At 41.9% G+C, this 25,342-nt stretch overlaps 1 long non-coding RNA gene across 1 annotated transcript; it reads right to left on the bottom strand.

Moving 5' to 3' along the window:
* Nucleotides 1-6,259: 6,259 nt before the first annotated feature.
* Nucleotides 6,260-24,637, bottom strand: LOC143687834 (uncharacterized). The gene is made up of 4 exons (XR_013177696.1): nt 24,565-24,637; nt 11,654-11,743; nt 6,944-7,083; nt 6,260-6,350 (listed from the first exon to the last, which is right to left on the bottom strand). It is a non-coding gene; the product is annotated as an uncharacterized LOC143687834 (long non-coding RNA).
* Between the last annotated feature and the right edge of the window lie 705 nt (nt 24,638-25,342).

Here is a 25,342-nt window from a genome sequence, read left to right as displayed (position 1 = left end):
GCCTGCCTTAAGGACTTTCTAAAATAAATGCATGGAAGTAGAAGTTAAGGTTAGTTATGAACTGAATGCTATTTATTTATTTGATTAAAGTATGAATTTGTCTTCACTTCCCACTGGCTGTGAATTGACAGCTGATCTTGATATTTCAGATACAGGCTTCTCTCCACTTTCCTAATCTGATAGGATAAGGACCTCATACAGGAAATAACATAAACAGTAGGTGTTTATGAATACTTTCTTGATGTGGAATAAGAAATAAAATCCTCAAGAGAACCTCCAAACCATTCCTCACCCTCAACAGCTCATCCTTTCTTTATCAAAAATTAGTTCTGTGTTATGAGTATTCACTCCTTGGTTTGAGATCAGTAACATTTAACGCTCTCATTTTGTTTGCGTCAAATGAGACACTTCAGTCTCTTAGTCATGTAAGAGCTGACGTCCCTCCTGGAGGGCTGAGACCAGCTTCTGGGTCATCTTTCTCCCAAAGAGTTCTTAATCCAGTACCTCTGTTTAAAGACACAAAAATCCCTCTTTTATAGAGTAAAGGAAGACACTGGGCTCACATCTACTCCATAGGTAGAAGGCCAGGTGGGAGACGTCTGATTTTATTTCATGTCATTTCCCCTCCTCCTGAAGGACATGAAAATCTGCCCCACCTAATCCCATTTCTGTCCAATTCTGCTTTATGTTTCTTTCTCTAAATATTTTTTTCTCATTTGCTTCTTTGTGTGCCCTTGTCTTTTAGCCTGCTTCAGCCTCTCTTCCCCATGGGAAGGAAGCAGAGGAAAGAAACCATTGTTGTTTGTTTTCTCTGTCACTCCATCTCTGGAGCTAGCTGCTGCACAAGTAAGGGAAATGAACAGAGAGGCCTTGAAGCCAACAACCAGCATTCAGGCTCTCAACAAAAGCTTTATTAGCACACCTTGGCCATAGGTGAGCTGGCACTATGTAGAAGGGGAGCACTAGTGAAATAGTGCTCAAGTTTGCCTTTGCCTTGCTTCTGAGTGGAACTTCCTCTCCCTCTTGTGTTCTACGTGTGTCATTACAACTGCTTCTGTCTGGGTAACAAGTCATTTTGTTTTGGTGGTGGTGCTATTTTAGCATACCGGGATCAGTTTGCTTATTACACAAGCTCTTTACTCAGCAAATCTCTCTCACTCACCCACCTTCTTACATCAGTGTACCCCCTTTCTCTACCCTGCTCTCCTCTCTGTTCACCTTCACTTGCAAAAAGAGCTTAAGTGTGCAAGGATCTGTGTGTACCTCATCTGTGTACCTGTTTGCACTCAATGACTTTCTGTATTTTCTATGCAAGCACTTGTGTGCACATTATTTTTTTTGCATGAGCAGGCACCGGGAATAGAACCCGGGTCTCCGGCATGGCAGGCAAGAACTCTGCTACTGAGCCACTGTGGCCTGCCCTCCACACTTTAATTAAAATTATTTATTTCAGTTCTTTCATAAAACAAAAAGTAATGAAATAGGAATAGGAAAGAGAAACATAATTAAGGAAAAAAACTGCATTTATGTTTATATGCACATTCACCTTTTCTCTATGCAGCAATATGAATCCTGCTGCAAATTAATTACATGTGTTTTAAAGTATCCCACCCTGTGATAGGTGCTACAGGGGATGTATAAGACATATTAAGCCTAATCCTTGTTTTTATGGAACTTTTCATTTCATGAGCGAAGTTCAGTCTTATATTTGTATCACACTTTTGATGTGAAACTTTTTTGTAGGTGTTATCCTATTTGATTTTAGTGAGCAGATGAAGGATCAATTTCCATGTTATGAAAGAGGACTCAAAGCTAAAGGATGCTAAACTGGAACAGGAACTCAAATCCAGGTCTCATATTCTTTCTACTCTGCCATTATTCTAATCCAACTGCCTCCCCAGACACCTACAAGAGCTGCAGCACAGTGTAGCAAGGCCACATTGATGGGTCATGATGGTAAGAGTTGGCTCTGGGGAAGAGGAAATCAGTATGACCCGACTCCAGGGAGGAGCTGGGGTAGGGCTGGAGAGATGGAACCTCCGGGAAGCAACAGGACTTGGCCAGAGGGCCAGTAATGGAGAGACCTCCTCAGACTGTGTGTCCTTATGTGTGTGCCATCTGAAGGGTCACAGAAGAGGCACCACAGGCCACAGTTTTAAGAGCTTATAGTTGAAGGAGAAGGAGATAAATGTATTTTTCTTCTTTCACACACACACACACGTATGTGTCTCTTTTCTCTGTGTCTGATTGGGCATCCAATTTAGCAATGACGTATCACCTACTAATTTTGATCTGGGCACACTGTTAAAGCAATATGAGAGGACACCAACAGGATAGGGTAGTCTTCTTATTGTCTCCAGAGCCTCCTGGGGGATGGGCAGAGCAAGGTCATTGTGCACAGTCCAAAGAGATCCCTGGATAGGAAGGTGTCAGGAAACAAGGGCTCTGGTCCAGCTTCTACCAGAATTTTCCTGGACTTCTGGTTCCTCCTCTGGCAAAATAGGAGCCAGATGATTCCTGTGGTCCATTGCAGGCCTAACCCTCAATGCTTCTGTGAACAGCTACTCTTAGGCTGGAGACCTGGAGATTTCTGCTGCTTAATTATAACCGTATTCATCTGTGTGGGTTAGAAAGTAAAGAGCATCTCCAACCAGGGCCAGTTGTTCTTAGGAATCTGAACTAACTAAACCCAGTCACTCATCCGTGCCTTCCTACAAGAGTCCCACACTCTTTCCTGAACAAATGGTTCCTTCATCTCCATAACTCCACAATACCTCCCAACCAAACTCTGAAACCAAACTGCCAACCATCTCTAAGGCAGACATTTTTTTACCCTAATTGAGCATGTTCTGAGTGTAAAGTCACAGTACTTACAACACATCAATAGAGACTCAAGGATGAATCAGGCAGTACCTTCATCCAAGGAGTTTGCAAGTGGATGAGCAAGACTGATATATATATATATATACACTTGGCACAAGGAAATTGATCTGTTGTGGGGCTGGGGTGTGTGCAGGGTACCAAGAGGAGCCTGAGAGTAGAACTAGCTTCAAGGTTTCAATTCCAGGGCTATGGCTGACAATAAGGCATTCTATCACTCTCTCCAAACACAACCAGTTTTATATACTCAATGTAGAAACTTACTATGTGCTAAGCACTGTGCCAAAAATTTGTGTGAATTTTTTGCATTAATTACCTGAACACTGTTGATATTTTGACCTGGATAGCAATTTGTTGGGGTGGGGGGAGGATATCCTTGCATTGTTAGATGCTTAGCAGCATCCATGACCTCTGCCCACTCGTTGCCGAGAGCACCCCACCCCACTCACCCACAACGTGACAACCAAAAATGTCTCCAGACACTACCAGATGTTCCCTGAGGGGCAAACCATCTCCTGTTACAGACTACTGAGTGAATTCTAACATTGGTCAGTGAGGCAGGTACTATTATCATCTTCACTTTATAGCTACATACTCTTTACACGGAGGTCCAGAGAGGTTAGATCATGTGTCCAAGGTCATAAACACAGGAAGAGCAGGGAGCAGGCTGCTCTGCTTCAGGAACCCACACGATCACCTGTATTCCATGCATTGCCCATCTCTGCTGAGGACCAGGCAATGCTCGATAAACCCAAACAAAGATAACTCCTCTGGCAATCCTTTCCAGTGTACTGCACTTCACTTCCTGGCCTCACATGAGCCAGACCTTCCAACAGCCCTTGTACCTTGTACTTTACAGGAATCCTTTAGTGTAGGCTCACTCCTGTTTTATAAATGAGCACATTGAGGCCTGGATGAGCAGGAATGGACTGTCCCAAGCCACAGTACAGGGAAGCCACCAGAGGCTGGGCTTGGACCCACATCTTGAAATTCTACATGCTTGAAACTCCACTGCTCCAAGAGTTAAGTAAATACTGATTAAACTACAGGAGGCAGAAAACAGACTTAACAAAAAATAAAGGCAAATCCAGGATCAGGGGCATATTTAGGGAATCAATTATTATGTGATGGTATAAAAAACAGATCAAGGGGGAGCACACGAAATTACAAGCCTGACTGTGTGAGAGACAGGGAAAGTACATGGAGAGTGTTAGGTACATTAAATTAACTTCGCTGGGAAAACATTTCGAGGCTGCCACCTGAAACCAAAACAGTCACAGACTTACTTAAAGTAACAATACATGTGGTCCCAGAAGGAGAAGTTATAATCCAATCGAGCTTGAAATCATTGATTCAAACAGCCAATGCACAAATGCTTTGATGGGCAATCCCAATTCTAAAGTGTGTGTAGAATAACCACATACATATTTATGCCTCAAGTGGGTCCATGGACTGAATGACTACTGACACCAAAATATCCTACTCAGCTCTTACAGATTAGATCTTCACACAGAGAAAGGAATCCACATGTATGGGGAGCCAACATCGCATTTAGTCCTGCAAGGTTGTTCCGCCCGTTTTACAGAGGAGGAGTCTAAGCCTCAAAGAAGTTAAACAGATCGCTGATGGTCATGCTATTAGTACGGAAATGACATCCGGTGAGAGTCCAGTATGCTTGAATCATGCCCCTGCCCATGTGCCTTAGAGGCAGTGGAGCACTATGATTTATGGCTCATTCAGGTACTGGTGTCAGGCAGTTGTGAGTTTAGCTCCTAGATGCATCACACTCTAGCTCTGTTACTTGGAACATGCTATTTCACTGGTCTAAGCCTTGGTTTGCTTGTCTCTAAAATGGGGATAGTAAAAGTACCTGCCTCCTAGGGCAGGTGGGAGAATCTAATGAGTTAAAATGTGTGAAACACTAACAAATATTTAAAAAACATTCTGTAACTGTAAGCTGCCATTATTATCCTATTATCACTACTACTATTGTCCAAAATACCCAGGCCAACAGGGAACTACCCCTGTGGACCTGTGATCTTTCTTTGGTCCCCATGCCACCCACCCACTGGAAGTTTACCCTTATAAATTACGGTATAAGTGAGACTTGGCATCACACAGCAGACAAGCGGTGCTATTTACATATCTACAAGCCAAGGTCCACCCAGGTCCCACTGGACAAGAAGAGGACTCTCACAACAGGTTCCAGGGGTATTTCCCCTAAGAAGGGTGGGGAACCCTCTAACATGGTCACTTAGGCCTCACTGAGCATTGCACAGAGGTCCTTCCTACCACAAGCCTGCTGTGACCCTGAGCTGTCCCTTCGAGGAACCTTCGTAGTACAAGAATCTGCACTTTAAACCTTATGTCTACTTGTAAGCTCAGGAAAAGCCTGTTACCTCATAAGAATCTTACTTTGCTTTCAAAAGAAATAGCCAGTGCTCATTGGGCTTCAAGTATTTTCATATCCATTTCATTGTGAAATACAACAGCCCTACAGGTGTTGTATTCTTGGCTGGCAGGTGAGGCATCTGAGGTGCATGGAGGCTAGTTCATTTGTTCATGGTTTTGATGGAATTTCGAGCATTAGGAAATAGATGGGTATTTCCAGATCTCAGAAATCTTCACATCAGTATCCCTCCTAAGTAGTGTTATATGTGGCTGGAGAAGATTGGAGGGGCTTATTTGTCTAAATGGGAAATGGCAGATATAGGAAAGAATTATTGGCATTCCTATCTCAGAGTAAAATCCAAAGTCCTTGCAGTGCCCTGCATATGTCAATGTAACATCCCAGATAAGTTACTTATTTCTCTCATATACTGTCTGCCTCCCCAATTAGAATAGGAGCTCCTGGAAGATACAGATTTGGAGCTGCCTTATTCACTTCAATTTCCTAGCACCAAAACAGCACCTATGCCACGTTCTTAAAAGTTCAATCTTTGTATGTTGAATTAATGAATGTGACTTAAAACAAACTATTATGCTGCTTTATTTCCCCAAAATGCTCTTTGGGTCTTTTAGTCTTTCATGTAAACAAAAAATCCAGCTAGGAGTGGAAGAATTTCTTTAAGGCATTAGAAATCAGTTCTATTGCCTCATTATATATTTCTTTCTCTCAAACAGGAGAATTGACCAACTAACTATGAGCTATTTGAGGGGAGGCAGGCAACATGTCTTATTGAATATTCTATCTTCAAAAGCTAGTGGAAAGCTTATAATCCGAGATGCTAAAAACTATTTAGGCTAAAAGACAAAAACATATGGCCTCAAACAAACAAAGCTTCCACGCATAGTCACACTTTGATTCCTATTTTCACTGATTTACTGCAGTGTACCAGGCCCCTGGGTAAAACATGAGTGAGACAATCCCCACTCTCCCTAGGGCTCAGTTTACCTAGCGCTTCTGCAACAAGTTTCCATCAGTCACGTATTCTCTGATACAAAGATGGACCACGAGCCATTATTTCTATCTGAAAAAAAAAAAAAAAAAACAGCCTTAATGTTTGCATTCCTAGTGTTTCTTGCCAAAATGGACCAGAAACGCCTAGCAATTATGTTGAAGCCATTACTGCAAAGCTGATTTGCTTGGAGTTACAGTTGTACTCAAGGAAGTTGAGCTACACTCCGGAGAGATCATTAGTTGCTGTAGACCCAAAATTGAGGGCAGCGGTGTCATTTCCAGTCCAGATGCCCTCAGTCAAGTGTGATAGCTGGAAATGGGGGTCGAAATAATTAACCTCATGTGATTTTGGCAGCACTTCTTGAAAAATCACCCATATGTACTTAATATTTCTTCCAGCTGTATAATCTAAATGCATCAGACTTTTCAAAATGTTTTCTCTTGTCCCTCTTCTTCCCCCAACCCCATCTATTTTTTTCTGGCTCTCAATCGCTGTATCTTTTCACTTTCCCTCATTCATTCCCTTCTCCCTTCCCACACCTAATACTTGGGAATAGTAACTCACGGCACCCACAGGTATGGCGGGTAGCAGTCTGCTAGGACAATATGCGCCATCATCTTCACACCAGAACGTAACTCTCAGGAGAAAACAGAACTCCTCACCTTTTCAAGCCTTTTCTTGATTTTGTTTCAACTAAATCACCTTCAAGAAGCTCCAGGCTCCATTGGCAATAGTTATATCCCAATAATCCCTTTTATCAGCCCAATGCCTGATCCCTGCAGGCATCCCTGCAGCATTCCATCTGGCCAAAGACACAAAAGAGTAGAGCCAGCATGGGTTTGGGAATTAACTCTGGGTTCAAACACTGTTTCTACCATTTACTATTGGATATGAACCCTTTAAGATGAGGATAACAATATTTACCAGATTGTGGAGAATAAATTAGATAACCACTGAAGTTTCTTACAGAGTGTGGGTTTTCAATGAACATTAATGCCATTTCCTCATCCACTCATCATCATCGTTCAATAAACATGTATTCAAGGCCAACTATATACAGCTGTTGTGCACAATATAAGTTTTGGAACTGGTATGACCTGTTTCACCCATTTGGCGCATAGTAACAGTCACATATTTTTGTTGTTAAGTGAATCACTCAAGCCATTTCCCCTAATTAGCACAAAGTCTAGAATTTCCCTCCTTGATTTTTTTTGTCCCCCATACCACGACTTCTATAACCTCAGGGCTTTATCAGTCTGGCAGGAGCCACTCTGCTTTTAGAAGCCAGTCTAAGACAAAGTGCAATTATCCCCATCACCATAGGAGGGCACTGTTGAAGAATGGTCGGGTGTAGGTTCAGAAACACTTGCCCAGGACAGCGGAGCTGACATGAAGCAGGCCACGGTCCTTGCCCTGGCCTCAGTGGGGAACCTATGCTTAGAAGCCAAGGTTATCATTGTCCCTCAAGTCCATGCACCACGTCAGTGGAGCCAGGTCCTGAAGCTTCCACACTCACGCACGCCCTGAGCTTCAGCAAGGACACCCTCACGAGTCCACATGGCCCCTTCTCTCCAGCGTGTAAAACCTGGTGAAGCAATGTGACTGTGTGATTGTGAAAACCTTGTGTCTGATGCTCCTTTTATCTACCTTATCAACAGATGAGTAAAACATATGGAATAAAAATAAATAATAGGGGGAACAAATGTTAAAATAAATTTAGATTGAAACGTTAGTGATCAATGAAAGGGAGGGGTAAGGGGTATGGTATGTATGAATTTTTTTCTGTTGTCTTTTTATTTCTTTTTATGAATAGATGCAAATGTTCCAAGAAGTGATCATGATGATGAATATGCAACTATGTGATCATATTGTGAATTACTGATTATATATGTAGAACAGAATGATCAAAAGTTAAGAATGGTTGCATTTAGTTGGTGCTTTTTGGTATTTAAAAAAATTTTTTTAATTAATAAAATATCTGGTGAAGGCTACCTCTCTCCACCCTGCTCATTTCTCTCACCCCGTATCTCCAGCATCAGAAGTACCATCTAAGCCTCTTTGCCCTGGGCACCTAGAGGATCTTTTTGCAAATTGGTTCACTCTTTCCCAGGCCCCTGCATTACAAGGAGACAGACAGCTCTGCTAGGCTGTAAACATCCCCTCGAACAGAAACCTGCCCAACACACACACACACACACACACAGAGTCCTGTTACACTTTCTCTCAGGAAAATAGGTACCTCCTATAAGAAGGTCTGTGTTCTCCTACTCAGAGAAAGACTGCAAGTTTCTTTCCTAAATAATTATAGTTTTATCTGACCAGATGCTGCTCAATTTTTGGTATGTTAAAAAACAAAATAAAACACTGCCCTTAAGAGCATACAATCCAGTGAAGAAGTCAAATAACCCACAGACCACTCCACGTATGATGAATTTTATTTGGTTAACCAGATATCCCACTATCAGGAGTGCCTTGAGGGAGGCAAAGAAATCCTAGGTACCCAGAAAACCTGAGAAGACCACCAAGGATGAATATGCAGATCACAGCCACCTCGACCAGACAAAGACCATTTTTAACACTTCCACCCCCAACCTGCCAACCCACAAAGTGCTACCCCTTCCCAGAGTGATCATAAATTAGGCAGGCTGTGGGAGCCCCGAGAAAAGGGCCACCTCATTTCACCCCCCACACTTAGGATGTAAAGGTACTTGTGAGAAGAACAAACATACCCCACTTTTAGTTAATCCACATTGAAAACGCAAGGCCCAAGGCACCTCAGCCTTAAATTCTGTTCTATGGCACTGCTTTATTTCCAGGGAAATCCAGCAACAATGCCACCCCAATGTGCACACTCTAGATGTCAGAGAATGCCAGGCAGAGGGAGAGCTGCTTTGAATAAATAAAGTGGATGAGGTTGAGCAACTGTTGAAACATGAGGAAATTGCTTCCGGCAGTTTAGAGTCTTGGCTTGACTCATAATTTAACCCTGAATACAGTTTTCAAAAATCATTAAGCCTCCAAAGCATTAATCTCTAGCCATGATTAACCATGATGCAGTAAGCTGAAAGTGAATATATTTATCGATAAAGAAGCATGTAAATCATGAAGCATCTACTCATTCTGCATCCACTCAATGACTATTTACTGACTGCTTGTCCAGTTAGAGGCAACACGCTGAGCACAGGGAGATGTAACAGTGAGCAAATGCTGCCCCCTTCCCCGAGGGAGCTTACTTTCTAATAACATGAGTGGGCAAGCAATTAGCATTTAGGGAATACCCCTGCTTCCTAGGCATTGTGCTAGGAGTTTTCCACCAATTAACCCTCCAAAAAACCATGGGATTTCCCTTATTTTATTATCACAAAACTGCAGCTCAGAGACGTTAAGCATTTTACCCAAGTCACATAAGAAGACTCAGAATTCAAATCATGGTCTCTCTAATTCCAAAAGCTGTACCCTTTTCCTGCTTCCTATGAAAACAGGCCAAACAGAAATAGGGGCTCTCCACACCCTTCTGTGTAGAGTTTGTTTTCCTGGTCTTCTCCATCTGTGTAACAAAATGCTGAACGCAAATGCTGGCTGGGCCTACGCTGGTTGGGGCCCTCTCCTAACAACGTGCAAAGAGGTTTCTTTTAATTTAGAATTATATTAAGACAACCAAAGGGATGAGTTGAGAATGTCAGAACATTCTATAGAAATGGCAGGGAAATAATCTGCTGACAACTGCAGCAGTTGTAATTGTGCTCACTGTGTGCCTCACATGGATACAACCAACATACATGGCCTTTAATCCTCAGCACAACCCTAAACAGCAGACACAGTATCATCTTCATTTTACAGAGAGGAAACTGAGGCACATGAAGGAACTTGCCCAAAGTTACACATAAGTAAGCAGAAGTTAGTGAGTGGAGGACTTAGGATTTCACTCAATGCCCAATGACAGTGATAAAGATAGAAAAGTAATGATAGATAGATAGATAGATAGATAGATAGATAGATAGATAGATGATAGATAGATAGATAGATAGATAGATAGATAGATAGATAGATAGATAGATAGATAGATAGATGATAGATAGATGATAGATAGATAGAGAAAATATAGATGATAGATAATGGTCTGAGGTACAGAAGGATCTCAGGAACACACTGAGGAAAATTGCTCAAGGACCAACCTCTAGTAAGGCTCTCAGGCTGCTAACTTTGGCAACCTAAAGGCAGTAGGGTTCCTTGAAAACTCTCTGCCCAGACTGACCCCAGTCTTTCTCCCAAGGTTGAAAGTCAGACCTCTGTGGTCACCTGTGGCCATTTATCATTTATTCAGGCACACATGGGACTGCTGACTGTTCTCGGCGACTCTGTCATCCTCCTCAGCCAGCTGTCTCCTAAGGCAGAGCAGAAAGCAACCTTCCAGCGCTTGGCTTTTGAAACCTGCTTTCCAAATGTGCATTCCTGGGACCCCCAGAAGGGTGTACCCCTATTAGTTCTTGGCACCTTGCACAAGAGAGGTAGGCAATGATGGAGGAGAGAAAAACTTCAGTTACAGGTTTTCTTTTTCTCTCAAACTAAGAGCAGTCAAACCTGAATTGGTTAATTTCAGATGCCCTGGAGCCAAATTCTGGCTTGACTCTCTTCCTAGCCTGTGCCAACCAACCCGGTAAATCTCTAAAATTCTGGATCACTGTGTATAGTAAAATAGCTGCACTTACATACAGGGAAACCATATAATTTAGCATTCAAACCTCGGATACTTCTGAAATCAAAAGAGGTCATTGCTATTATTTATGCAGGGACAATACGCATAAAACAGGATTACCCTAGTCACACCTGGATATAGAATTATCCTACTTACATAGGATTTCTAGGTGGCAGGCACTGTTCTGTTAGTCAGTTCTAACAGCCTAGAGACTATTACTGTCTCTATTTTACTGATGAGGAAACTGAGTCTCAATGTCACACAGCTACTAAGTGCACACCAGCTATTTCCCTCTATGCCATAATCCCCACTCCTCCCATCACCCAGCCCCCAGCAAGAGAAATGCATGACTTCCCCTGATTCTGATACTAAGCTTGGCCTTTGCCAGAGGCTTGGGGAAGAAGCTGTAGGAAGAAAAGTAGAAAAAAAGAATTATGGGCAGGGAGGAGAAGAGACCTAAGGACAAATAAGGCTATACTAGGATTTCTCTAGTGCAGATCATCTAGTCACTTTACACATAGTTGTGGCTCTAAGGACCAGCATCTGGGTCCTTGAGGTCAAAAAGGAATAATTGATACTTACATTCCTGCATCTGTTTTTGGGTATGGCCCTGCCAGGCCCTGAGGTAAGGATAAAGTGGAAGATGTATACATCTCAGCCTCCTGTACTTACTTACCCTGCCTGATGGACTGCCGCCACTCCCCAAGCTGTGGTGCAATGAGATCCATGAAGCTGCCCAGTTGCCGTGGAAATGGCAAGGATACATCTAAAAGAAAGCAAAAAGGGGAGAAGCTGGTTTTGTAGGTTCCTCAGGTAACCTCTGAGAAAGTTTTCCATTACCTTAAAAAATAGACAAAACAAAAACTTTTTAGCTTGAAATACTTTCAAACTTACAGGAAAATTTAAAAATAACCCAAACCCCATACACAGAACTCCAACAAACCCCATACCCTTAGATAACAAGCTTCACCAATTTTAACATCTGGTCACATTTGCAATATAATTCTTTCCTTCCTTCCATCCATCCATCCATCCATCCATCCATCTTAGGAACACTTGAGTTTAGGTTGGATTACATCCTGCTCCTTGAACACTTAAGACTGCTATGTACATTTCCAAAGCTCAAGTATATTCACTTATGTAACCACCTTAAGTACACTAAGCAAATTCAAGAAATTTAAACATTGATATAAAAGCTTACAGTCTATATTCTGAGTTTTTTCATATATCCCAATAATGTCCTTTTTCTCCTTCCTTATTAGATCCCATCCAGGATCACGTACTGTGTTTAATTGTCATTGTTTCTGTAGTTGCTCTTCTTTTTTTAAAAATTGTGTGTAGATATATCCAGGAGAAACTTTCCCATCTCTACCACTCCGAAGCGTACCATTCATAGGATTAGTCATATTCAAAATGTTGTGGTACCCTCACCACCATCCATTACTAGATTTCCACCCTCCTACATGAAACCCTATACCCACTATACATTAACTCCCATTCCCCCTGCTCCCTGTCCCTGGCAACTTGTATTTTACTTTCTGACTCTATGAACTTGCATATTCTTCACCATTTTCTTTGTAGTTACCATGGGGCTTAAATTTAGCATCCTAATAATCTTGCTTGCTTTGAAACCAACTTAACTTCAACACAATAGCCAATGTTCCTATACCCCTCCGTACCCCACTTTAATGTCCTTGTCGCAAATTACATGTTCATAATTATGAGTATAAAACCATTGATTTATTGTTACACATTAAGCATATGCCTTTCAAATCTTGTAGTAAGTAAAAAGTGGAGTTACATATAAAAAACATAACAATAATGGCATTTATATTTACCCATTTGTTACCCTTATCAGAGATCTTTATTACTTCATGCAGCTTTGGTCTATTGTCTGTTGTCCTTTCCTTTCAACCTGCAGAATTTTCTTTAGCATCTCTTATAGGGCCAATTATAGTGGTGATGAACAGTCTCAGCTTTTGTTTATCTGGGAATATCTTAATTTCTCCCTCACGTTTAAAAGATGGTTTTGCCAGATGTAGAATTCTTGGTTGACAACTTTTTGCCTTCGGTACTTTAAATGTATCATTTCACTGCCTTTGAGCCTCCAGGGTTTCCAATGAGAAATTGGTACTCAATCTTTTTGTAGTTCCCTTGTATGTGACAAGTTGCTTCTCTTCTGCAGCATTCAGAATTCTTTTTATATTTGGCATTTGATAGTTTGATTATAATATGCCATAGTGTAGCTCTATTTGAGTTTATCCTATTTGAAGTTCATTGAATGTTCTTGAATGTGTATATTCATGTCTTTTGTTAAATTTGGGAAATTTTCAGCCATTACTTCTTTGAATATTCTTTCTGCCCCTTTCTCTTTTCTCTTTCTGCGATATACACAATGCATTTATCCATATGCTTGATGGTGTCCCTCAGGTTACTCAGGCTCTGTTCACTTTCCTTCACTCTTTCTTCTTTCTGCTTTGTGATGGTTAATTCCATCTGTCAATTCAACTAAGTTATAATGTCCAGTTGTTTGGTTACGCAAGCACTGGCCTCATTATTACTGTGAGGATATGTCATAGATTGAAATAGCTTGAAATAATGAGCCAGGTGATTGCATCTATTGTTGATTACATCTACAGTCAATAAAGGAGATCACCTTCACCAATGAGAGAAGAATCCTTATCCAATCAACTGAGGACTTTAAAGAAAGAGCTGCTTACTTCAGCAGTTAGATAGGACAATTTCTATCTCTACTCAAGCAGCCAGCTGCTCCTGGGTAATTCATCAACTTCTCCATCAGAATTCCCAACTTGCAGGTCCCCCTAGGGAATTCAATGTCCTCTTCATCAAGTTTCCAACCTGTGACCTGTCCTTTGAAGTTTGGATTTGCCAATTAGCATGGTCGTGTAAGTCAATTCCTACAAGTCTCTTAATATTTGCATATATATGTAATGATCAGATTGGATGATTTTTAATCCTGATTTAATACCTTAGGTTGGTATTAGATTGATTAGATTATCTCCACAGAGATGTGGCACTCCCAATTGTGGGTGTGTCCTTTGATTAGAGGGAGATGTGACTCTACCCATTCCAGGTGGGTCTTGATTAGTTTACTGGAATCCTTTAAAAGAGGAAACATTTTGGAGGAAGTCAGAGCTGACAGAAATGACAGAGCCAACAGAAACTTCAAAGCAGAGTTGACACAGATGCCCAAACTTGGAGAACAGAGACACGGATGTTTGGAGATACTCAGAGCCCAGCAGACATCACCATGAGATATTAAGCAAGCCAGAACCTGGAGAGAGCCAAGGGAAGCCAAGAGATGAAAGCCAGCCATGGAGAAGCAAAATGAGGAGCCCTTACAAGAACAGAAGCTGAAAGCAATGGAGCCCAGGAAGAAGGGACCAGCAGATGCCAGCTACAGGAATTTCCAACTGACAGAGCTATTCCAGACCCATTGACCTTTCTTGAATTAAAGTACCTTTCCTCAGATGCCTTAGTTTGGACATTTTCATGGCCTTAGAACTGTAAACTAGTAACATATTAAATTTCCCTTTTTAAAAGTCATTCCAGTTCTGGTATATCACATTCTGGCAGCCTCCAAACTAACACAACACCCAACTTAAAGTAACTTAAATAAAAATTAACAAGATGGTATTGAACCATTGCATTTGCTTGTTATCACAATTCTGAGATATAAGGCAAGAAAAGATAACCACTGAAATCCCAGAGGTCATACTGAACATACACGTCTACATCATATTCTATCTTTCTCTTTGAAGCATTTGCACTGTTGAAAATGTATTTTGACCTAGAGGCTGAGAAACTACTCCCCTCTGCCTCTCCTTCTAGCTCTGTGGTCCTTCTCAGTTCACTTTCTTGATTGTTTTCTTTCTCCTGTTCTGTGTCTCGTGATCTCCAGACTTCTTGATCTCCAGACTTCTTGATCTCCAAACTTCTATTAGTAAAAATATCTGAGGAATGTGCCCCTAAGTATTTAGAGATTATAAATCATTGATATCTGGATGTATCTAATGCTCTAAGTGCCCTACTGATATCCCCTCTGTCTACCCTGGAGTTCTCCTGCACACTGGTTCCAAACCTGACCAATGCCTTCCCTGTTTCTCTGCCTGAGGGCATCATCTGACCATAAGAGCTTGCTCAGCCTGTATTTAGGACAAGCCTGGAGTATCTGCATGTTGATATCCAGCAGTGACTCAACCAGTGAGGAATGGGAGTTGATGAATAGACACCCCAGCTTCTTCCGTAGGTCAATTCCAAGGAATGTTGCACACTGTCCCTCAGAGGGTCCCGTTAGGATCAAGCCCCAGTTGCCCACAGCAGGAAATGAGTCAAAACATAAATAATGAAGAAAAATTCCTGGAAATATATGGAGAATGAAACTAACTCTATGTCACACACATCTGAACACCTTGCAGATAGTCTAAGCTTATAAACAAAATGGGAACAGAACTAAGGACTGGGGTCCAAGGAAAAGTCTCCAACTACCTGCCAAACCTGCATCAGCCAGAGCACGCCTCCCTCTGCATATCCATCCAGGGCAGGCACAGCCACTGTGTGGTCCCGCCGGGTGTGGCGAAGCTGCAAAGCAGCCATGCGCCAACAGTGGGTGGTGTAAGGGCATGGGGCGTGAAGAGGAAGACGCCTAACACTCTGACAGGAGTTGACTCAGCAATTATTTTCCAGACACAACTTTTTTAAAGATCACAGGAAATTCAACAAGCTAGAGTTGTTAGTGGAATGCTCAAAATTCATACTTTATAAGCCAAACCAAACTTATCTTTTCTTTGTCTCCCACCATCCCTTTAAAATTTCTTTTGTAACATTATCTTTCCCTGCTCCTAGATGAAAACTTGGGTGGTTATAAGGATGCTCCTGCTCATCTTTAAGTAAACTATCTTATAATTTAGAAACTGAATGTGTTCAGGCTGAGATATTAATCAATACCTCAAATCTTCATGGACAGTTAACACTTGTCCTTTTCTCACCCCACCCCAGCTAAGGTCAAGGCAGGGAAACCCTATACTTCAGGAAGGGACACATGGTCTGCTTGTTTTGTTCTCAGTGCCACCTCTCCTTTCACTTGGTCAACTGAGTCTGGAGTTGCAGGGGCAAGAGGGGGTGTTGACAGGGAAGGGAAGCAGGTAGGAAGTTTCTTCTTGCTAATAGTTTTGAATCCTCTTGGTTTGGCAGTTGTTTAAAGCCAATTCCTTCCCCTTGTGTGTACTTTTTTAGGACCACCAGGGTCATTCTGAAAATTTCCCCAACCACTCAACTACCATATTGTGGGTGATGCATTCTGCTCTTCTAACCACTGCTTTCCATTCTACTCCTTGGTGGGCCACTCAACAAAGACCCTAGCCACTTCCATCTCACTGCTTTTCTAGACAGGCTTAGAATAGATTCAGCCCAATCTTCTTGGATATGCAAGACCCAGCTCTGGACGAAGGAAACACTCATGCATCCTTCATCTGGACAGATTTTGGGAGAATGAGCCTTTCTCAAAGAAGACCCAACTACCCTGCTGCCATAGGCCACTTCACGATGAAGCAGGCGCCCGTCCACTGTCCCCAGAGATCAGAACATACATGAGATCTTCAGATTGGGCCCTTTGAATACCTCCCTCAAAAGACGTGAGAAGAAGCTGTTAGTACTCCTAGCCCTCCCTCTTGACAAGTGTGGACTCATTTGCATGGTCACAACTATCCCCAAAGAAAACCTTCCTATACATCTTCTCCCTTTTCTAGATCATTCTACATTGAAAATCTGTACATGATCTCAATCTTGGTGGAACCAGTCCTTGCCAGTGCTTTCATAAATTCTACACTTGGGGGTCTATCCACACTCCCTTTTGAATCCGATATCCATCCTTATTGCACTTCCCTTGAAATACAGGCAGCAGGAAAACTCCATTTTAACATACTATTACAGAAGGAAAATTGTAGATTCCACAGGGCAAGATACAATGGGACTTCTCAGAATCTCAGGTCTACTGGGTACCCTAAGTGTCATGTATTCATGGATCCCTAGCCCATTGCACCTGTCTCTGCCTGAATACTTTTGGTGAAAGAGAACTCAGGATCTATCCCTAGCTCCTTATGACATCCAAGTGACTCCACTTCTGCTCTCTGGTAAGTTATTTCTCATCACTGATCTTATCAATGTTCAGGAGTGGTTAGTGTTGGTAATTCCGGCTGGTTGCTATGAAAACCTGTATTTTCACATTGGGGGTGGCTTCTGCATGTTTTAAGAAGCTCAGAATAGGGCCAGAGCTAGTGTTAGAGGCTAATGCTAAACTTTGGGCAAGGGTCTGCAAGGCAGAGTTTTTCTACAAGTCACCTCCCACCTTTGCCTGTGCTAAACTTTGATCAGAATCTTACTGATTCACTGCTTACTCACACTGGGCATCAGTGGATGCAGCAAAGAGAGAAAGCCCACAGGGTGTATGGCCTTCTCATCTCTCCATCTGCTCTCATTACTCTCAACTGCTTTTAAAGAGTGGGTGGCAGAAAAGTCCCTTGAGGGACCAGAGAAAATATAGGAACTATTAAGCTTTACCACCAGGGAAACCCCTAATACTGTCTCAAACATTAGGGACTCCCAAGACAATAGGCCAAGTCCTTGACTTTGAGTCTTGCTCTTGTGAAGCCTATTTATATAGCAGAGAAGCTAGGTCTACCTATAGTTATGCCTAATAGTTACTTCCAGAAAACCTCTTTCATTGCTCAGACGTGGGACATTACTCCCAGGGATGAGCCTGGCCCTGACACCATGGGATTAACAATGCCTTCCTGATTAAAAAAGGGGGAAAAGAAATGCAACAAAATAAGGTATTAGTTGTTAAGACAATTCAAATATTGTTGAGAGGCTATTCTGGAGGCTACTTTTATACTAGTTTCAGCTAGATATTGCTAATTATCGAGGTTTGCCAATCCCCAACCAAAACCATTCCTGTCAACCCTAAAGAACACCTACGACTTTATCTGAGAGTCTACAAAAGTTTCATGTACTAAGATTACTTTCCAGAAAACTACAACCTCCAGATGGATTCCTAGGCCAGTTAAGTCCTGAAATACAGAGGGGTCAGCCTCTCCAAGAACATCAACTAATTCCATCCCCTTACCCCATATTACTGATACCCCTTTCCAACATGAAAAAGTTATAATGGGCCTATCCCAAATATCCATGCAGATTGGGAGAAGGATCAAATTAGAAGGAGTCACGACAGACAAGATAGGATCTAACAAATGAATGTGACTGGTGAATCATTAGATTGATATTTCTCGTTAGTCTCTTGTGTATTAGAATAGCTAGAAGGAAATACCTGAATTTGTGGAACTGTAGCCCATACCACACTTTGAAATCTGCCCTATAACTAATTGTTAAACTATACTTTGAAAATTATCACTTTTCTACATGTTATATTTTAAAAAAGAGTGTGTGGCAGGGACCAGTACCAGGTAAACTGAAACAAACACATTCATGGAGGGATGGTCTTATTTAGCCAGGTAGACTCATTGCTTATGTGTTAGACCTATCAGCATGGTAGGGGGTGAAAGCTCTGAAGACTAATTTTCAAAGGGGGTAGAGTCTAGGAGAAAAGTGGGGAACACAGTGGAGAAGATGGGAGCAAAGAGGGCAGAAACACTGAAAATGACTGAGGCAGTACATAAAAGGGAACAAAGGTGGAGGGAGAAATGGTGGTGGGCAAGGCAAGGCCATGATCTGGGCATCAGAAGACATCTGGACATCCTTTGCTGGATGTCCTTGAGCAACTCACTCTCCTTCTCGAACCTCAGTTCTCCCCTTGCAGAGAGCGCTCTCTTCTCTGACATTTGGTGTTTTTAGGAACAGAGTGAGAAGGCATAGAGAGCTGAGGAACTGTTCAGAGGGTGGCAGAAATGCCCACAGAGAAGAAAGGGCTTAGGCTGTGAAAGGCAGATGACAAGAACACTTCTTTCAATGTTTTTCCAAAGACTAGATGTGCTTCTCCTTGTCCTGTGTGTTAATCCCAAACTCCCTTATTAAACATGTAAACTGCTTGCCTAACTGTCCAACTCTTAATTAGGTGTGTAATTAGGGAGTTGGAGATCATGTGTAAATGAGCAAACAGTCCTCAAACATCATTTTATTTTTTCCTATTTCAACTTCCTTCCACAGATGATAAGCAGCAGAACCATATCTTTTTGTTCTGTGATCATTTCCTTTCCAACCTCATGACCCAATCCAAAGACAGGTGGCTGGAGGGACAAGCAGTGGGTCCTTATTTAAACCACTAGCTAGAGAACAGCCACTGTCCCCTAGAATTTTGCAAAATAGAGGCACAAGTAAGAAATACTTATGAAGACAGACAAATTATTCTTGTGTCAGATTTGACTTTGAATTTAGCATGAGCTAAAGGCTGGTTCTATCCCCTCATCTGTTTTTATTATCGTTCCAAGAAGCAGAGGGTTCTGGCTTTTGCACATGCTAAGAAATCCAAGCCCTCCATTCCATGTGTGATTTTAGAGACCTTTTATTCCCTCTGCTGCCACAGAAGCCAGCTTGGAGGATCCAAAGCCAAGGCCATATTTCTGTGCTCTTTCCTGCCGGTACAAAGTACTCCTAGACTCACGGAAAAGGGACATCACCTCTATCCCATGGCTCCCCAGGTGATGTCCGGCTCCTCAACTAACCAAAATAATCTATTTTCTTCTGTCTATTCCTCCAGGTGGAGTTGATGAAGCTCGTTTATATACATCATTTACAATCCTTCCAAAGATTTTGGCACTGCGCGTGCTTGTGCAGAGATGAGTATCCTCAATTATCAAGACCAAGGTGGAGAGAGGGCAGGTGGCTTGCTTACCAGTACATGTTGATATGGTATAACTATAAATATTTTAAATGCTGGTTTGACCCCCAAACCTATGCTCTCTAGCACTTTTCTCCCAGGTTTTGAGAACCTGATGGGTAGGAGAGGGCAGGGAGTAGGGATGGAGGTGGGAGGAAGTGGGTCAGGTATAAAAACATACTATGAAAGAAATGTTGCCTAACCTATTCTACAATATTTCCCTGGGTCTGCCTTCTTTTCCTGGCTGAGAGCATGCATTATTTATCTCTCACCCACACAATTTTTGCAGTTATAATAAAGGTCAGGAGAGGAGGCAAGAGTTATCTAAATCTGTAACTATATCGAGATGCAATTGGAATGGCATATTGAGACTGATGGAATATATTTAGGAACAAAATGAAGACATACGCCTCAATGATTCTTCTTTCCTTACTTTCATTCTTTTCTATAAAGAACAAATTTTCAGGCACATTTGTACCCTCCTGGACAGCTTCCCTTCCTCCCTCCCTGGAGAGATAACTCGAGCATTCTTTTCATGCATAAATAAGGGGACCTGGAATGAGATATCTAACTCTAATGCTTGATGATATAAGGCTTCCCATCTCTGATTTTGTTACCCCCTTGGATATCTTCAATTTTCTCCTCTGAAATCCTCACACCTATTCACTTTAATTAAAACAATAAATATGTGCTCTGTAGCATTTGGAGGGATCAACGTTGGGGATATTAAGGCATAAAAGCTAACAGATGGGATGCTGCAGTTACAGGGAAGATGGAAACCCCTGGGCTGCTACTTGCCAGTTTCATGATGAACTTCTGTCAGCAATGGGGACATTCCCATTATTGGTTACTGACCTTTTCATTCTCCTTATGTGACAAGCCCTGACCTGATTTTCAGTCATGTTCGGCCACAATGAGCCATCGAGCTGGTCTGTCTGCATTACAGCTGGCCGCTTTTAAAAGATGCCTGAATACGAACCTCATTAGTTCCGTTCTCCCCATTACATGAAGCAGGGGAGGCTGGTTCAGAAGAAAGCATTTAGAAAATTTTTGTTCCACTCTCATTCCTGGAATCCCACCAGAAACAACCAAAAAAAAGAGAATATTGTTTTAATTGCCACAGCAAGGAAACTGCCAAAGCTTTCCAACCACAAATTAATTTTAACCACCAAACACTGTCTAAGTGTGGATGAGGGAGCCTGCTACGAGACTAGGCATTCTGCCTCAAATTTACAGAAGGACGAAGGTTTCCCCAGACCCTTGTTTCCTTGTCCTGAAACGAATACCTGGGGTGGGTAGAATGGCTGGGGGCAGTCTCCAAGGTCACTACAAGTGGCAGGAGAGATGGGCAAACCCTCCAGAGAACCAATCCCAGTGTGGGGAACTGAGAATACAAGGGGGTTTCAGGAACAACAAATTCGAGATTGCAAGCCAATGTATAATGATAATATTGCATTCAAATAAAAACTAAGGATGTTGTTAGGGAAGTAGGAGGAAGAGGAGAGGGAAAAGGGAAAGAGAAGAAGGAGTTGAAGAAGGAGATGATTTGAACTCAAGGATAAAGAGCAAACATTAATCGGCTATCTTCTTTATGCCAGGCATTGTCCTAGGTACTTTCAATATATACACATGATTTTCTCAGTGCAATACAGAGATCATTAGCTCTGTGTCACATGTAATTAAATTGCGAGCTACAGAGATGAGATCATTTTAACAAGGTCAAATAGTTAATAACAGGCATTTTCTCCCATGTGTTCTGATGCCAGGCTCCTTAATTACTTCATCACCATCATCATCACTGTTGCTCCGACATCATCTTCATCATCATCATCACTGACCTGCGTTGAGCTCTCGGACACGTCACCACCGTGAACGTGTGTTATTGTTGTTTTTTCATTTCATTCTCACAACAACTCCATTTCGTAGCTGAGTATACTGAGGCTCAGAAAAAGCTAAAGAAGTTTCTCCACATCACACAGCTGGTGAGCACCACTGCTCAGCTCTGATGCCTTCATTTTAACCAGGCCGACCTACTGCCTCCCCCTATTTCCAGAGAGACCCAGCGATGGCACTTGCTGGCTAACAAATCACTTCCCTCTCCTGGCCTTAGCGTCCTCATCTACAAAACGAACAGCTTGTACTAAATGATTTAAGATTCCTTTCCCATCTGATCTGACAAACTAATCTAATTTCAGAGCAGCAGGGAGGAAATGTTTTGGGGTTGAGTTTGTATTTCTAAAATAACCTGTCTTCTCTCTTCCCAGGAGAGCAGCAGTGAACATACAATGGATAGGGACAAAAGCGCCTACAAATCTGTCCTGTGAAATTAAATCACGTGGCAAAAATGTGGTTACTCTGAGTAAGAGAAGAAAACAGCATTTTGCTGAACCTTTTCACACAGCTGCCAATCAGACGTACATCCGGGAATGTTACCAGAATTGCAGCTCTATTCAACCCAATGGTCCTCAGTGGACAATTTGGAGATCAGAACAGTAACATCCCTATAACCTAGACCCAGACACATACCCAGTCAATCACCAAGGCACACTGATTTTACCTCTGGAATAACTCACAGCCACGATCCCCCTTTCCAGACTTTTATAGTAGCCTCCTAACTGCCTCTACAAACAGTCCACCTTCCTCAGTGCTACTGGAGTAACAGTTTTCAAGTACAAACTCGATCGTGACACTCTCCTACACTAAACATCTTAAATAGTTACCAGAAAACCCCTTGGCACATAATGAAAAGCACTTCACAGTCAAGACTGTCATCTACACATCCAGCTTCACTTGCCTCTCACTCTATTCCTCAAACATACTAGACCACTCACACTTCTCAGATACAGGATGAATTTCCATGCTTTCATGTCATTTTTCCTCTCACCCAGAATGCTTCATACCCACCTCCCCTTCTCCTGAGATCTACCACCTAGAAAACTCCTATTCATACTTCAAGACCCAGTTCAAATGTCAACTTCACTAGGATTCATTATCTTCCCATTAGTGGTTTTTCAGCTAGTTACTCCCAAGTTCTAAAGCTCTAGCACTAAAGAGATGACATTTTAAATAGCTGGTTTAGCATTTATTGCCCCAAATGGACTGAAAGTTCCCTAGGAAAAAGGAAGGTGCCTAAGAACATAGTACATGGCACAATGCATCATGTAAGTCAATACCCATTTAAGATTAGAATTCACTGGTATGGCCAGGCTATGCTAGTTGCTTGGGTACGTAAATGAATGAATGAATGAATGAATATTTAAATGAATAAGCAAATGAGTGGAATCAGAAGATATGGAGTATCCAGCCCAGAATACTTGTGAAGAGCATCTGAAAGGTCATTTTATATAACTTTATGAGATCTATTCAAGAAACACATATTAAATGCTATTTGTCTATAAGTCAGCATAAAATTATGCAAAACAAAATCATTATGCAACAGACACCTTCTCTAAGAGTTGCTGAAGTCTGGTGAAGAAACAAATATTCACAGTCATGAAATAATCAAAAAAAATTCAACATACCACAAATTAAATTATGGGATTAATAATATTCAAATCAAAACACCAAAGGGATTTTCTTTAATCTTAACTAAAGTTCATTCGGAAGAGCAAACAATCAAGAGCAAATAATCAAAAGCAAACAACTGCATACCAATCAAAATCCCAACAGATTTTTGTGGGAATTGATAACCAGATAATAAAAATTATATGAAGATGGAAAGAGCCAAGAATAGCCAAGGCTACCTTGGAGAAGAACTAGACTAAAGTGAGGGCTTATATTACCAGATAATAAGACATTTTACAGTTTCAGTTAGTAAGGCATCATGGTACCTGTACAAGGATAGACAACTGATGAATGGAACAAAATAAAGAGGCCACAAACAGACTCACAGAACAGTCTGATTTATGATAGAGGAGACACTGTAATGTAATGGAGAAAGGATAGTCTTTTCAAAAACTGATGCTGAGTCAACTGGACATCCATATAGAAAAATGCATTTTTACCCCTGCCTCACACCGTACAAAAATCAATTCCAGACAGACTGTATATCTAAACGTGAAGGCTAAAAACCATTACATTTTTAGAAGAAAATATCTTTGTGATCTTGGACAAAACAAATATTTCATTAACATGTCACAAAAAAATGCTAACCATAAAAGAAAAAAGTAATATATTTAACTATATTAAAATTTCAATAGTATTATCAAAAGATGCTATTAAAAAAGTGAACAGGCAATTCAAAGAGTTAGAGACATTTGCAAGATGTATATCTGACAATGAAGACAAATCCCAAGTGTATGAAGATCTACAAATCTGTAAGAGAAAGAAAAGGAAGGAGGGAGGGAGGCAGGTAGGATGAGAGGAAGGGAGGGAGAAAGAAAGAAAGGACGGGAGGGAGAAGAGAGAAGGAAGGAAAGAAGGCCAAAAAAATGAAGGCAAAAGACATGAAAAGATAGCTTACTAAAGGGGATACACAAATGACCAATAAACGTACAAAAATGTGTTCCGCCTCATAAGTCATCATGGAAATGGAAACTAAAACCTCAAAGCAATATGGTTCCCACTAGAATGGGCAATTAAAACTACAGAAAACACTGGTGTAATTAGAACTCTTATCTTCTACTGGGAGGATTGTAAATTGGCACAGCCACTTTGGAAAACTATTCGAAGTACCCATTAAAGCCAAACACGCATGAGCTACAACCCAGAAATCCCACTCTCAGGAACACACCTACCAGAATTGCACGCATACGTTCACCAAAAGATATGTTCTAGAACATTCACAGCAGCATTTATAATAGTTCAAGCTTGGAAACTACCCAAATACTCATCAATGACAGAATGAGTAAATAGATAGTGACATAACCACACAAAGGAAGGCCATGCGGCAACAAGAACGTGCAATTTAAACTACACCCCGGTGACGTCATCAATATGGCGACGCAAACAGCTCCTCAAAGTCTCTCCTCAGAGAGAGTCAGCAAATAAAAAGAATAATTCTCAATTGTTCAGAAATCTGGAGGAGGATATGGGCTGCAGAGGGACCCTACAAGGCTCAGATTGAAGAAGTAGAAGAATATCAGGTAGGAAATTTCTGCCCGGGGTCAGCGGGCCCCCCCCCCCAACTGTCTCTCACACAGCGCAGGACAGGCAGAGAAACGGCACCGGGGACCCCTCCCAGCGGGGACCCAATCCATATGCTCTCATAGCAGCGGGAAAGACCCTCACCTTTGGGAGAACTGAGGCCCGGGGAGAGCATTTCAAGGCCCAGGTCCGTGAGAGACAGAGTCTGAGAAAACGGGGGCAGAAGCTGTGCTTCCAGCCTGGGTCTGAAAGTCCTCCCCCAGCCCCTGTGGGAAACAGCCCAGGAGCCCTGATCCTGCCTGGGGGAAGGCTGAAGACTGGGACAACTGGGGTGTACACTGCCACAAATAAAGTCGGGGACACAGACCAATCTGGAGCCAGATTTGGGCCGTCAAAGAGAGGAAACCCGAACCTGCGGTCTCAGCCCGA

Source organism: Tamandua tetradactyla, chromosome 6 (assembly GCF_023851605.1).
Source record: "Tamandua tetradactyla isolate mTamTet1 chromosome 6, mTamTet1.pri, whole genome shotgun sequence".
In the NCBI taxonomy this organism is placed as follows: domain Eukaryota; kingdom Metazoa; phylum Chordata; class Mammalia; order Pilosa; family Myrmecophagidae; genus Tamandua; species Tamandua tetradactyla.
The sequence above is the reverse complement of the archived record's forward strand: the minus strand, read 5'-3'. Positions and strand labels throughout refer to the sequence as shown.